General features: G+C 47.3%; 1 long non-coding RNA gene across 2 annotated transcripts; it reads right to left on the reverse strand.

The window, feature by feature from the left end:
• Nucleotides 1-1,271: 1,271 nt before the first annotated feature.
• On the reverse strand, nucleotides 1,272-8,034 carry LOC126503864 (uncharacterized). Of its 2 annotated transcripts, none has more exons than XR_007592433.1 (3): nucleotides 5,388-8,034; nucleotides 3,142-4,706; nucleotides 1,272-1,405 (listed from the first exon to the last, which is right to left on the reverse strand). It is a non-coding gene; the product is annotated as an uncharacterized lncRNA (long non-coding RNA). The 2 variants fall into 2 exon arrangements; XR_007592434.1 differs by lacking the exon at nucleotides 5,388-8,034 and having other exon boundaries at nucleotides 3,142-3,738; nucleotides 4,588-4,706.
• Nucleotides 8,035-14,714: the final 6,680 nt, after the last annotated feature.

The raw sequence follows: 14,714 nt of genomic DNA on the forward strand, positions 1-14,714 counted from the left end.
TGGGGCCATTGTTTATCACTAAGGATGAACCCACGCTAATGGCAACTGCCTTCTGCCATCGTGAACTGGACCTCTCGGCTTCCTAAGCAAACAGTCTCTAGTTATCCTGGATTCAAAGGGCATTGCAGGGCTGGCCTGCATGCCTGGCTGAACTAAGGCAGAGTCTCGGGTAGCAGAAACTGGCCTTGAGTTTATTACGTAGCCAAGAGCAACCTTGAACTTCTGATCCTCCCAAGTGCTGAGATCGCAGACTTGTGCTATATTGCCCCGTTCACATATTCAGTATTACGCCATCGAGTCAATAAGATGACTTTGAAACCCAAGCCAGGCATGGTGATGTACACTTACCATCCTAGCACTCTGGTGATAGAAACAGGAGGATCGGGAACTCAAGGCCAGCCTGGGCTAAGTGATATCCTGTCTTTAAAACAAGCAACACCACACATATATAGAGACGACAGAGACCGGCTTAAAACCCAAGAGAAGTCACTGGGCATATTTCTGTTTTATCTTGCCATTAAATATTTTATCTGTTCTTGGAAAAGTATGCTATTTTTGCATTTTTGTACATATTGATACTTTATTACAACTTGAATAATGAACCTTGGTTAAAAAAAAGATTCTCTTACAAATTTACTTCAAGTCAGCACCCATTCAGGAGGATGAGGAGATTCCAGAGAATTCCAGGCCAATCTGGTCTACACAGTGAGTTAGTTCTAGGCCAGCTTGGTACAGAGGGAGAGGGCCCTTGCCTCAAAAAGGCCAAAGTGACTCGAGCAATCAATCAAAAACCAAGCCTACTTAAGCAGATGGAGGTGAGGAAAGGCCCCACGAAGGGAAACGTTCTGCGTCAGTCTTTCATTTTCTTTGGATTCATCCAACTCAGTGTGACGCAGCCAAGAACAAGGAGCCAATCTTAGCTACGGCCCAACATTGACTCAAAAGTAGTTCTACTCTTAAATCTTCCCCTGAGGCAGATAGTGGCTTTTGTTCCTCAAAACCTGACGGCTGATCCACTCAGAGCTAAAGGCAGCTTGGCCCGTGTCCGTTCGTCTGGATTTGGTTGAAGGGACCGCGCGGTCCATAAAGCGCACGGGACACAGGCTGCCCTCAGTCACGTGGCTGTGCCACCGCGTATTACCCAGCACAACCGTTTTACAAGGTGTACCGGACTCGTTTGTCTTCGGGAGCCAAGCAGGTGACAGACACAAACACAAAGCACAACCCGACAAGGTGGAGTGTGCCCAACAAGGCATTTCCATTCGTTCATTTAAACAAATGAAACAGCCTCTTCACGGGATCCGGCCATCGGGGCCACCAGAACCCGCAACGCTGAGATTATGCTCTCAGCAGACTCCCCAGCAGTTCTCAGAAGAAAGCGTGGTGGAGTTCATGTTACAGGCACCTGACGGGGAAAAACTGAGACTCAGATATAGTGACACGTCCCAAACAAGCTGGCTGGAGGATGCGAATCTAAGAAGTGCCCTTGACACCACAAACTGACTACTGGTACTGTATTTTTTGTTTATTTTAATTTGTTTTTCCTACCCCTTCCTCATTTGGGTTTTGGGGGTTTTGTTGTTGTTGTTTTGTTTTGTGGGGGCCGAGAGTTAAACCTGATCTAGTGTTCCAGTTACACAGGAGACTAAGGCAAGAAGTTCGAAGCCTAGAACTTTGAATCTGGATGGTAGGATGTTGGAGGGGAAGGGGTTAAATCAAAGTAGGCTCACATTCCAGTGACAGTGGGGGGAGGGGGGTGTCAAAGTCCTCTCGGAATACTCCAGGCCAGTGTACTTGGCAGGGAAGCCTTCTTTGCCAACACAGGCACACGTTTTTCACCGAGCCTCTGGCATGGCAGAGAGGTGCAGGGCAGTGTGCCAAGGAAGAACTCTAAGCCTCAACAGCAACGAGGAAGCTGGCTCCCAAATCAATGTGAAGTATCTCCAAAGGAACATGATTTTTATTGAGAGGAAGACGTATGTGTGCACGCGCACAGAGAGAGAGAGAGAGAGAGAGAGAGAGAGAGAGAGAGAGAGAGAGAGAGAGAGAATCTTAGCAACTGAAGATCTAACTCAGGTAGAGTGGGTGTTACCCAATAGAAATAAAATTGGAGCTACCTGTGTAACTGGAGATTTTCTTAATAGTCACATTAGAAAAGAAAAGGGAAACAGAAGAAATTAATCATTTGATACATTTTAAGTGAATAAATTCAATCTTTTTCACCCCAATATGTAATTGTTACCAAAAAAGTTGAGGTTCACTCTTTTGAGCTCTTAGTCCCATTAATAAAATAAGTCAAAAATGGACTCAGAAGGAAGTCTGAGAAATAATTGACTAACACACGAGAAAAAAAAAAAACAATAGAACAGGCAAGCTAAACATCCCAGCAGTTCCCAGGGGACACAGAGGTCAGAGAAACAGCAAGAAAGCCCAGAGAGTTGAGGAACATGTGCCTAGGCGTGTTGAGCTGTGGGTCTCACTTTAGAGAACACGCAATTCCAGGTTCTTGTATCCCAGGACAAAGGAGCACAGCCACACTCATGATCAAAGAAAGGAAATACAGTCAGGCAGTGGTGGCGCACGCCTGTAATCCCAACAATCGGGAGACAGAGTTCAAGGCCAGCCTGGTCTACAAAGTGAGTTCCAAGACAGCCAGAGAAATTCTATCTTAGGGTGCAGGGCAGGGGCATTCCCAAGAATCAGAATGGGCTAATGAGCTGAGGAAAGGACCCAAAAAGTTCTGGCCAACAGGCAACATGGTCCATGACCCCTTAGAGGACATTTCCATAATTCCAACCTCTCCCAAGTTTGTATAATGAAGGATTTTCTCACTCGGCCTTTATTTAGAAGGAGCCCGTGAGAGAATTCCAGTCTTCCTATGCCCTCTGACACCCTCTGTTGGGACCATTTGAAGTCCTGGCCTCCAGCTGCTATTCCCTGATAGAGATCTTTCCTTTCCTTCTGATTTGAGTTAATGAAAGCTGTGTCAAAGTTGTTTACCAGCTCTGCTTCACGAGTACGTGTTCACAAGCACGTGTTGCCTTGCCATGAGGATCAGAGGAGAAGGTTTTCACCTGTTGGCCCACCTGACAGTTGGGTATATAAGCCTCTGGGGGGGCTATTCAAAAGAGGGCTTCTTACCAGTGACTGGAGGTCCGTGTTTCTGTCTCCCGTCTATGTGTCTTTGTGTGTGTTTCAATCTCCAGCCCCTTGCCCGAAGCTCGCGAACTGTATGGTAGCGCATAGAGCGCAGACAGGCGCTGTGCGCTGCAACCCTCCATATGCTAATCTTGATGTTTCCGTCTCAGCTGGTATCATCTGCCTGGCACACAGGAAGCTGTGGGCATGCATAAACTGGGCGTGATAACTCATATTTATAATCCCAGCAGTGGTAGCAGGAGGATCAGAGGTTCAAGATCATCCTCAGCTATGTGTCCGGTTTGGGCCAGCCTGATCTCCTGAGGCCCTGTTTCAAATAAATAAATATGATCAACCTTACCTTATTCCCCAATCACAGTCTGCGACTTCAGTGTTCGTCCTAGGAGTCCAGCTCCTCTACGTTGCACCAGCCGTATTTCAAGCGCTCAAGACCCGCATGCGGCTAGTAATGTCTGGCTTTTGGACCACTTAGATCTAAGCCGAAGAAATCCCAAAAGCCTCTGTTTCTTAGGTAGTAGAAGTGAGCAACTTGGAACTCCTTAAGGTCACGGGGAACCCTCATTTCCAATTCTGCCCATCCTGTGTCAAGACTTTGGTGTTAGCTTCAAACTTTGCACCATTGGAGAACCCCACACACACACACACACACACACACACACCATGTTCCTTTATAGCCAGTGGCTCTGGAAATCCAATCAGAAGCCATTGTATTTGGCTCCGTTTTTTTTGCCTCGTAAGAATGCGGTCCTCAGCATGCTGCCCCCTTTCAAACGCGCACTATTCTGGTGCTGTCTTCACGGCTGCCGTGACTGGCGAGGGATTAGGGTGATATTTTTTTTTTTATGTGCCTGAGTTCACAGAGTAAATTACGCAGCCTGAGCAGCACGGTGATTAGTGGCTGTGTGCGGAAACCAGAATCGCTGTATTTGCATGTTTCTGAATAATGAGATTCTTATCTCCATTATATGGCAACGGGGTCAAAAAAATGACAGTGTTATTAGCTGCTTCACAGGGAACACAATTATCTATTTTGTCTTTTCTTTCTGTCTCTGGGGGTCTCTTTTGTTCTCTCTCTTCCTTCCTCCCTCTTCCCCCCTCCCTCCATTTCTCTATTAAAATAAACTAAAAGCCACTTCATTTACAGCCCCCAGTATCCCTCCCAGATAGTTTCCCACAGGAAGGTATTTCTACAACCTTACCGATTATCCACCTGTATTCTAATCTAACCGTTTCATAGAAGCTGCAGTTGTGAACAGAAGAAATTGAAACAAGGTTACAGATAAAGAAAGAAGGCTACAGGGGCTGAGGGTCCAGTAGGGCTTCCTTAACATTCTTAAGTCCCTAAACTGATCCTCTGGCCTAGAAAAAAAAAAGTAAGGTGATGAAGGCAGGCAGGGAAATACACGAGACGGGAGTCTGATAAAAAACCTGTTCTTTCTCCTGTTCTCAGCCTCTGGTGCAGCTGAATCTTCAGAACAATGGAATCCCGCCTTCTGCTTTAATTACATGTTATGCAGTTCGGTCACGCGTCCTTTTTTTTTTTTCTGCTGAAAACATGAAGAAATTGGGTAAAATTATAATCTGATTCCCCCAACACAAAGGCCTTTTCAACTGACTAAAGAAATGAGTCCTAACTAGACACCGACCGGACAAACATCAATTTTGGCAGTCATGACGTGAGCGTACGGAGCGCTAGTTAGTGTGATGGAGGGTTCTATAGCAGACCCAGGAAAGCTGTGATTAAATCACTCATGCGGCTGATCCCTCAGCAACGAGACTCTTTACCCGCCAGCCTCGTGGTGGTGACCGCTCTGATATCAAGGCCAAGAGTCAACAAATGTTTACAGAGACGCTTTTTCAAAAAGACATCCAAAAATCAATCTCAGCAGATACGTCTCCAGAAATATTGCTGGGTTGCAGGGGGAGAGGGAAGGAAACCGCTTTGATTAAATTCTAACAACACGGGGCGCTATAGTGACAGGGGAAACGGCCACAGCAGGGCACAGGTTAACTGCCTCTGCACAACACAAAGAGGAAACCTAGAGTTTGTCACGAGGAAGATGACTGGCATCACTTGCCATGCGTGGGGGTTAACCACATGCATAAACAGCTGTAAAGGTAACTACAGCTAGTACATATGTTGGTAAAATGACCCAGAGTTGGAACACTACTATGTAATAAAGAATATATATACTGAATGCATATATACACTGAAGCGAACTGCTTACCAAGTGCCTCGAGATGGCTAGGAGGAGCTATTATGTCTTCAGCAATCATCAAAAGTCTTGTTCTAGGACTAGAAGCTGTAAGAGTTTCTAGGAAGCGTAAAGCAGAAGTCAGGCCATATACTCAGAAGTGGATAAAAGGTGATGAAATACTCCAGGCCTACACACCAACTCTACAGCCTTCCCCTGAGTCCACAGCCCTCATTAACTCCCCTCGGTAGAGTTACCACATGCTGACACTGTCTTCCTTCTTATGTTCCTTGCCTATGAGCATGCAGTACCTGGAATTGTGAGGAAGTGGAGGCTCCCACAGGGCAGAAACCTGGTTTATAGCTGACATCACCCATTTATTGGTTCAAACCAACGGTCAGAGCTCTTGCAAGGAGGGAAGCACCATGCTTGTTGCATGAGTTCCCACAGAGAAGAGGATGTCGCCACCATCCCATAGTTTACCTGCAAACCACACAAGATTAGCTGCTTTGCCTAGTGCCGTTGAGAAAAATGAAAGATGCTGAGATATCGAGGCAACAGCAAGAGACTAGACTGAGGTTTCTCCAAGGAAATGAGATCAAAGAAACCTTGATATCAAGAGTTCAAGGTGGAAGCTGGAAAGATGGCTCAATGGTTAAGAGCTCTGGCTGCTTTTCCAGAGGACCCAGGTTTGATTCCCAGCACCCACATGCAGCTCACATATCTATACTTCCAGTCCCAGGGGTCTGACACCCAACTTACATGCAGGCAAAACACCAGTGCACAGGAAATAAAAATAAGAGTCCAAGCGAAATATGGTGGCTTTGATCCCAGCACTCAGGAGGCAGAGGCAGGTGGATCTCTATGAGCTGGAGGCCAGTCTGATCTGCATAGTAAATTCTAGATCAGCCGGACGATACACAGAGAGACCCTGTGTTAAAAAAAAAAAAATTAAATAAATAAAATAAAAAGAAAGTTCACAGGGAAGGGACAATCAGTCCAGGCAGATGGAAGGACAAGAGGAAAGGCCTTGGGGTAGGAACCAAGTGACTGTAGCTAGAACCCAGTGAGCCAGAGGAGAGGGAGCCAAGTGCCCCAGGGCTCAGTCATGTGCTTGGCACGTGACCAATACTCAGTAAACCTTTGCTGAATGAAACAACCAGCAGGCCCACGTTGGCTATACAGGCAGTCATTTCGCCTGCTTTTTCGCAAGAGTGCAGGTGACCAGAGTACACAGAGAAGTGTACAGGTGAGTAAGATTGGGTATCCTCTGCGGACAGGTGACAACGAAGAGTGAACCAGGCCTGCCTGTGGAGATTGTAATTCTGGCTCCTCAGGAGGCTGAAGCAGGAAAATAGCAAACCCCAAGCCAGTCTATGCTACCCAGCGAGGCACACATCGCAATGGAAAGCCCAGAATGGAGCCACAGCTCAGTGGCGAGGTATTATCGTGTGTGCACAGGACCCTGGGTTTAGCACTGAAACCTTCAAGGATGTCTGCAATGAACCCCAAATTACTGCAGAGGAACATGGGAGCAAAAGAACTAAATGCAGGCTGATGTCATGGGGGGCAGGTGCCAGAAGGCAGGATGTGAACCAGCCTTGGAATCACACACAGGAATGTGGTGGGTGGACCAGACAGAAGAGTAGGTGCTCAAAAAAAAAAAAAAAAAAAAAAAGTCTACAAGGTAGCAATCAGATAGAGCTGCATCGATTTCTAGGGCATCATGTAAACTCATTCTATTCTTGCTTGCCCAGTGGAGGTGGAGAATCCATCCCATACACAAAACATAGCAACTGGGTTCCCATGTGTTTATTTGAGGTTGCCCCTTTGAAATCCACAAGCCTCACCTTGAGTGGAGAGTTACCCACCTTAGCTCATCTTACAGTGAGTGATTATCTTACATTGGTGAGAGCCCAGCAGCTGGAAGGGGGGGCGGGGTGCTCTAGCCCTTTCGCATATTCCAGAATAGCACCAGCCTGCTCTTCTGGCTGGAGCGGTTCCGTTCCTTCTCAGCACCACGTTTATTAAACCCTTCCAGACACTCTCCGGAAGCCTCCAACCACCTATTACAAGGTCTGGAAGATCTGAGTCACAGTTCCACCACCCACCCAGAAGGCCCAGGCGGAGGCTAGGTGTCTTCCGCAACCCACTTTGTTGCCACCCAGGGTCTAACCAATGAAGCTCGGTCAACTCTAACTCTCAAATGAGTCTCACCTTCTCCATCGCTGCCTGTTCCACCCCCATGCCTTTTCTTCCCTGAACTTACTAAGTCATAGCGTGGTTCATTTCTTTTCTTTCCTGTGTCGTCCCCCTCCCCCCCAAATGGTGCTGTGAGCTGAACACGGAGCCCACCATATTCCAAGCCCATGCTTTACTACACGGCTTTCATCACAGACTCCACTCGGTTTTTTGTTTTTGATTTTTTTTTTAACATCCTTCTGGGAATCTTTCTGATCTGTTGGTCTACTTTTCCACAGCTTCTAAAACACCCTGATTTAAAAAAAAAAAAAACAGATACCCCAACCCAAACATGTCAGAAGTCTCCATTCCATTACCCAAAATGCTCTCGCCCAACCTTGCATGTATATGTACTCTTTTTTCCCCCTTTAGATAGTATACTTCTTAGGATTTTTGTTCTTGTTTATTATTAATATTAATATTATCACTCGTGTGTGTGTGTGTGTGTGTGTGTGTGTGTGTGCGTGCTGTGTAGGTGTGCATCCAGGCACAAACATGTCATCCACATGTTGATATCAGAACTTTTTTACTTTTTTTTTGTTGGGGGGGGGTGGGTTTCGAGACAGGGTTTCTCTGTAGCTTTGGAGCCTGTCCTGGCACTAGCTCTGTAGACCAGGCTGGCCTCGAACTCAGGGAGATCCACCTGCCTCTGCCTCCCGAGTGCTGGGATTTTAGGTGTGCGCCACCACCGCCCGGCTAGAAGTGGGACTCTCTTAATACAGCTCCGCGGTCCACTTAACCAGATGCAGGCTGAAACAATAGCTCCAATAGCTTCCAACATTTTTTGTTTTTGTTTTTTTGAGACAGGATCTCCCTGTGCAGCCCAAGTTTAACCCAAGATCCTCCTGTCTCTGTGTCCTGAGCGCTGGAACGATAACCATGAACCCTCTAGCTTGTCACTTCCACTTGGATAAGATGGTCTACCCCAGCACTGGAAAAGCAAAGACAGGAAGATGAGAATTTAAAGTTATCCTTGGCTACATGATGGATTTGGGGCTAGCCTGGCCTTCATGAGACCCCCGTCTCAAAATGAACAAACAAAATAATGAGCATAATGGACTCAAATTTTATAAAAACACATGCTTTCAAGCACACTAAATACATGCTTTCAAGAAACATAGAGCCCAGAGACCTCCATTCAGGGATCTCATCAGGATTGAACACACTCCCTTGTCAGGCAAAGCATGAAGAGCCACGATCCTACGTCACACATCACAGGGGCTCATGGCTATCTGAGGTCTAAGGCAGGACTTGACCTGAGGATCCTCTAACTCATAAGCCATTGGAACATTTCTTCAAACACTCACCACACCAACACCTCAGACGGGAAAGAGGTTCCAGCTTGCCAGGCCATTCCTGACTGGACTTGGTGACTTGGGGAGGAGGGGGGAGTACAGGAGGCACATGACAGTCCAGAACTTTCTCTGCCCCTTCCTCCTCCTCTGTCTAGCATAGAAAGGGGAGGCTGGAGGGCTATTTATTCCCTGTTAACAAGGGACAAAGAGAGCCCTAACTGCCCCCATTAGTCATTGCTTCAGAGGTCCCTGCCTTCTACTTCCTAGACTGCCTTACCCCCAAGTGACTTCTCTTTGATGCTATTTATGAGCTAGACCGTGACCCTCCAGGGAGGCAGACCAAGGGCATGTGGGGGACATGAATGGGCTATGAAAGCCGTGTTTCTGCTTGGGGCTGGCATTCGGGGTTCTCAAGAGTGTGTATATGGCAGAGAAAACATAGCATTGGTTGTTATTTAGGGCACAGCTCTCCAGAGAGGAAAATTCTTGAGATAAAGTAACACATGCAAAGCTATCCAGTCAGAAAAGCACTGGGCTTCTCTTCCTGGGGAAGATCCACAACAAGACTTGCTAATGCCTCCGAAAACGGAAGGTCTCTGCTCCTGCTGAATCCTATACATTTTTCCTATCTAATATTGTCTCTTTCTAATGTTGTGTGAAAATTACACAGATGCGAGGTTCCCCCTCCCCAACTTGTTTTTTAAAAACGTGTGTTCATGTGTGTGGGGCGGTCAGGAGACAACGTTCCTTTGGCCTACTCTGGCCTTCCTCAGCAGCCCGCCCACCTTGCTTTTTGAGACGGGGCATCTTAATTAGGGTTTCTGTTGCTGTGAAGAGACACCAGGACCGTGGCAACTCTCATAAAGAAAACATTTAACTGAGGGTGGCTCACTTACAGTTTCAGAGGTTCAGTCATTATATCATCACGGCGGGAAGCATGGTGACGTGCCGGCAGACGTGGCGCTGGAGCAGAGTGCTACATCTTTTAGGCAACAGGAAGTCGACTCACTGTCACGTGGATTGAAGCTTGAGAAAAAGAGACCTCAAAGCCCACCCTCCGGATGACACACTTCCTCTAACAAGGCCACGCCTCCTAATAGTGCCACTCCCTTTGAGGGCCATTTTTCTTTCGAATCACCACACAGGGTTTCCCACTGTCCCGGGATTCTGGCTGGCCAATGAATCCCAGGGATCCGTCTGGCTCAGTTTCCCCAGTGCTGGGATTACCAGCATGTACCTGGTTCCATTTATGTCATCAATTCTAAGAATTAGATTCAGACTCTCATGCTTATGTGGCAAGAATTTTCCTGGTTGAGCTATTTCCCCATCCCCCTTACCTTCTTTTGAGACAAGGTCTCAAGTAGCACAGGCTGGCTTTGAACGTTCTCCATAGCCAGAGAGGGCTGTGAAGGCCTGATCCTTCAACCCTATCATCTCTAGCTTGAAAACATGAGGACTTGAGTCTGAATCCCCCAGCAAGCATATAAAAAGTCAGGTGTGGTCCTTGTAGTTCCATTCCTATAGCTGGAGTGGAGACAGGAGGATTGCTGAGGCTTGCTAGCAGCAAACCTAGTTTCAGGATAAGTGAGAGACCCTGTCTCAAAGGGAATAAGGCAGAGAGAATAAAGCAAGACACTAAGTGGTATGTATCGGGTGATTCAAAACCTCCATTCGCAAACAGTATTTACCTAGGAAGCACCCCTCAGTCACACCCTTCCAGCCTCTTCTCCCAATGCTACAGTCACTGCGTGATTCTGGCCACACTTCATCCTGCCAAAGAGGAGTCTAACCAACCACAGGGCATTTAGATGTCTGTCAGCAATGCCTCATAACCAGAATGTTGACTCTAAAGCTGAAATGAAAACAAGTTAACTGTTTCCTTGGGCAGAGACCTCTCTGGAGGACTCAGCCTGGGAGGGGGACTGTCCTGGGTGGAAGGGGTCATCCTGGGGTAGGGGGCAGAGAAGAGGGGAAGGAACGACTGACTTGTTTAGGTCCCTTCTGACGGCAGGTTCTTTTCATCCCTCATCTCACATAATTTACACAAATACCTTTTGACTTCCTCCTTACTCACCCCGTTTCACAGAAGATATAGGTGAGGACACTGAGCCCCAAAGAGGCTAGACAAGGCCGTATGGGCAGCACCAGAGACAGGACCTGTGGCCCAGTAAGAACCAGCTTTCTTCCCATGTCAAAGTCACCTCTGTTGAACTGCCCCAGCTCTGACATCCCTTCTCTTCCCCCCGCACCAGAAATAAACCTACTTCCCAAGATGGTTCAGTCGCTTCATGAGGATTTGCGGATTTATTATTGGCATCTGGTCCAGTAGAGCCTTGCTAAAGTTGGAGAGACCCTATAAAAGCCCTTGTGCTATACCATGGTCCAGCTGTCCTAGAAAACCTCAAGTTCTGCCTGCTCCCAACACACACGCGCGCGCGCGCACACACACACACACACACACACACACTCTTCTACTTTCTTCCCTGTCTCCCTCCTAGGAGTTGAAGCATGACTTCCTCAAAGATGCTGAAATCCCAGAACTGTGGGGCCTTATTCAAGAACAGAGTCCTTGCCGGGAGGTGGTGGCACAAACACCTTTAATCCCAGCACTCGGGAGGCAGAAGCAGACAGATCTCTGAGTTCGAGGCCAGCCTGGTCAACAGAGTGAGTTCCAGGATGGCCAGGAATACATAGAGAAAGCCTGTCTCAAAAATATAGATGATAGATAGATAGATAGATAGATAGGTAGATAGATAGATAGATAATAAAAGAACTAAGGTTCTTAAACTGACTATAGTGTTACACACAGAGAGAAAGCCTGTCTCAAAAATAAATAAATAAATAAATAAATAAATAATAAAAGAAGTATGGTCCTTAAACTGAGCATGGTGTCACACATCTGTAACTCTAGCACTCAGAAGCTGAGGCAGGAGGAATGCTGTAAGTTAGAGGCCAGCCTTGGTCTAGGCAGGGAGATCCTGTCTATAAATAGATTGAAAAGAGGAAAGGAACAGCCTCTTGCGAATCATCACATTAAAACACAGTGGTTATGGTCGGCCCTAATCCCAGGGAAGGGGGACATTTACCATAAGGGGAAATCTGGACACAGAGCCACGAGAAGACACGGAGACAAAGCCATCTGCAAATCAAGGATTCCAGAGACTAAAGAGTCTCCCTCCCCATCCTTAAAAGAAATGACCCGTGAAGGCACCGATATCCCACTTCAGGCGCCAGAACAGAGAAGACAGTACATTTCTGCTGAAGACAGTAGTTCCCCCACACCTCGTTCCAGGCCCCTCCTAGGCTCTCCCCACTTCTTTTCCACTCTAGTCTGGTTCCATGACTCACAGTCTTGCCCGAATGCCCAGTGATCAGGCTTCAATTTCCTTAAGGAGGAAGGGAGGGTCTTTCAGACCCTCTACCTTGTACAGTTTCCTAGTTACCAACAGGTGAGTCTGAACCTGGTCCAGCTACCCAGGAAGAGGGAGCCCAGGACCAGGGGAAGGGAGACTGGGCAGTATAAGAATACCCATGTCGCTTTTGCTGAGCCTTTTTTACCCATTTGTCTTCCTCCACTAAGTAGAATTGCAATACAGGGCCACTAAGCTGTCTAAAAAGCTCCTTTTGCACAATGACGGTTGAAGGCTGTCCCTGGCTGGCCTGGTCTGCATCCTCGGTCATTATCACATGGTCAGGAGCCAACAAAAGCCCTTCCCTGAAACCCCTAGAAGAATCATAATCTAAAGCTGCAAAGCATTCATCAAGTTCTTGTCGCGAAATTCTCCAGTGTCATCTCGCCCGCATCTCTTCGCCAGCCTAAATACAGGCGGGAGTAAGGCATAAATCATTACTGTCGCGGTGAAACATCATTATTGATTTTTAGCTTTTAGTCATCTATCATCTGAGAGCTGCCTGAAGGGGAAGAGCTTGAACGCTTCCTTGTAACACACTATAGATTTTTCTACCCTTCGTTCCTTTAAACAGGACGACACACAATTCTAGTTTACCTGACAAAGCAGCATGATTTGATTTGACGTTTGTGCGTTGTCCTAGCTGTCCTGGAACTCATTCTGGAAAACAGGCTAACCTCTGCCTCTCAAGTACTGGGATTAAACGCAGGTGCCACCATGCCAGGCTTAAGCATTTTATTTTTGAGGTTGGGGTAGGGTGTGTCTTGCTAGGCCTCGAACTTGAGACCTTCCTATCTTAGCTTTCCAAACACTGGAATTACATACAGATGTACCTGGCCACACCTGACTTCAGTCACCCGGCACGAAGCCAGCACCTGTAAAGTGGCAAGCATGGTCGTAGCACAGTGGCAAGTACAATAGAGTCCCCATTTTTCTAAATTACTGTAGTCAAATAGGGTAAACAGTAACCAAAGATAAAATAAAATTTAATTTTAGATGGGTGGGTGGATGGGGAGGAGATGGGTGGGGTGGATGGGTGTATGGATGGGGAGATGGGTGGGTGGGAAGGTGGATGGATGGGTAGATAGGTAAATGGGTAGGCAGGTGCATAGATAAATGTAACTTAAAGTTCACTTTGTCCCTCTGAAACCATGTAAATTCTTGAATGAAAAGTCCGTGGGGCCATATCTTGGGGTGCATCGCTGTAATCTCAACCGCTCATAAGACTAAGGCAGGAAGACAAAAAGTTCAGTGCCTTCCTGGGAGACTTAATGAGATCCTATCTCAAAATAAAAGTAACCCTAGGGCCGCAGATACAACTCTGAGGCAGGGTAGCGTGCGCAAGACACTACGCTCCTTTCCCAGGAGAGGTTAAAAAGAAAGGCCACGGTTCAAGGTTGCATTCAGTGTGCTTACAGGGTCAAGGAGGGAGTGTCGGAGAGAAGAGGAAACAGGGCGGGAGCTGTGACGGGTATGGGCGGAATGTGTTCTGTGTGCGGAGTGTCACAATGAAGCCCACAGTTCAGCAGAAATGTATGCATTCCCAGGAAGATAAAGGGCATAGTAGTTATACATGAGCCAAATCTCAAATGAGTGCGTGGTCCGAAAAGGTGTTCCAAACAGGGAAGATTGTAGGCAGAAGTCTGGGCATTCTCTGGAGAACCCCAAGACCTCAGGTTGGAAGGACTGGGCCACAGACTAGCGGCACAATGACCTGGAAAGCGAGGCAGGGGGCCACAGGTTACCTGGCCTCGTCTGCCGAGGTTCTCGTTATGAACTCGCCCGTCTCTAAAAGTCATTGAAGCTGAATGATTCGGTACACTGAAGTGGTTAAACAAGCTGCTGCCTAGAAACCTCGTGTGATACAAAAGTGGCCTCCCACACCCTGCTGTTTCCACTCCGGGGGGTGTCAGGTTCCCAGTCTTCTTGGGACAGAACCGCAGAGCGGGCCCTCTGGGGACGAGCCCGTGAAGCTCCAGAAGTGGTGTTTGGTCAGCTGAAAAGTACCCTAATCGCTGATTCAAACCTTAGTAGCTCCACCGGGGCAGCCCACGCTGCTGCAAACCTGCTGTGCTGGTTCACGTTGGTTCCCTGCCCTGCAGAGTCCGGAAGCCTCTGACCCTGATGCAAGTGGGGGGCGGAGCGAGTGCTCTTCCTGTCTGTCCAGTGCCGCCCACATTAGACGGCAGTTTATCCTAAGGTCACTTCTCACAAAAGGAAAGAGGGGCTCGGTGGTTTTTATTTGATCAGAAGCCCTCAAATCTCACTGTGACCCGGTATTTAAAAATCCATTTTTTTTCTAATCTAAATGAAATATATATATGTACTGTAAAAACAGGGAAATTTCAGCCTGGTCTACAAGAGCTAGTTCCAGGACAGGCTCCAAAGCTACAGAGAAACCCTGTCTCGAAAAA

This window comes from Alexandromys fortis, unplaced genomic scaffold (genome assembly GCF_014885135.2).
Source record: "Alexandromys fortis isolate MF-2015 unplaced genomic scaffold, M_Fortis_MF-2015_v1.1 scaffold_50, whole genome shotgun sequence".
Lineage (NCBI taxonomy): Eukaryota > Metazoa > Chordata > Mammalia > Rodentia > Cricetidae > Alexandromys > Alexandromys fortis.